General features: G+C 47.6%; 1 protein-coding gene across 1 annotated transcript in view; it reads left to right on the forward strand.

The window, feature by feature from the left end:
- The first annotated feature begins 428 nt into the window (after positions 1-428).
- Positions 429-909, forward strand: part of LOC109477508 (A disintegrin and metalloproteinase with thrombospondin motifs 6-like) — a 20,950-nt gene continuing 20,469 nt past the window's right edge. The window contains exon 1 of the mRNA XM_019778791.1: positions 429-531. The gene's annotated coding sequence lies outside the window, so the exon portion shown is untranslated. The remainder of the gene's footprint in view (positions 532-909) is intronic.

Consider the following 909-nt stretch of genomic DNA (forward strand, 5'->3'; position numbering starts at 1 on the left):
TTGGAAGAGATTTAAAAAAAATTTCAACCACAAGTCGACGCCAAACGTCTGCTTGGAGATTGTATGAATGACGCAAGTTTGCGGCAGGATGTCGTGTTGCGTGCGATGGCGCGGGGTCACCTGAGGTCACGTCAGTAGTAAGTTACTAGTAACTGTTATTGTTACCCAGAATTAAACAACAACGGGGAGGGTCACAGGTAGTGCGGGTCAGCGCACTTCAAGGGAAAGTCTCTACCGCGCGTCACGACGGCAGTGAAAGTGGTTCAGAGGTCATGTTCGTTGCGTCAGACGCGGTGTGTGTGTGTGTGGGGGGGGACCCTCGGCGCGTGGGTCTCACGTGAGACACATCCGGCACGTGGCGGCGATAGAAACAAGGCCGCGCGGGCCGGGGTAGCACAGATACGGTTACACCAGGGTCGGGACGGCCGCTTCGCTACAGGAGACACCTGTTAGTGTCTGTTTTAGCGGGCAGGTGGTGTCTGAAGGACACTTAATCTACCAACAGGTGGTCTGTAGTAACGTCTTTCGGAGGTAGGAACTTTCTTTGGTTTGATAGGTAACATTGTTATGCATAAGCGTTCATGTCTTGTTTAGAGGATCCATGTTTGAGTTTATACAGTTCCGATAAGCTCCATTTAATGAGCCTGTAGACTAATGTTTAGTGTTTAGGGGTACGATAATGCTTTGGTGTATGGTTAAGCGTTGAGAAGACCCACACGTTTGAGTTTACACAGTTGAGATAAGTTCCATTTAATGAGCTCGTAGATTAGTAAAACGTTAAACTTTATTCCAACACACTATTTACAGGGATCAAATTTTCAGCGACCACTGTCGCCTTCATCAGGATAATTAATGACCAATCACTTCAAAACGTGATCTCGCGAGAGTTACGGTTTACAAACACGTAAC

Source organism: Branchiostoma belcheri, unplaced genomic scaffold (genome assembly GCF_001625305.1).
Source record: "Branchiostoma belcheri isolate BF01 breed outbred unplaced genomic scaffold, Haploidv18h27 scaffold40, whole genome shotgun sequence".
Lineage (NCBI taxonomy): Eukaryota > Metazoa > Chordata > Leptocardii > Amphioxiformes > Branchiostomatidae > Branchiostoma > Branchiostoma belcheri.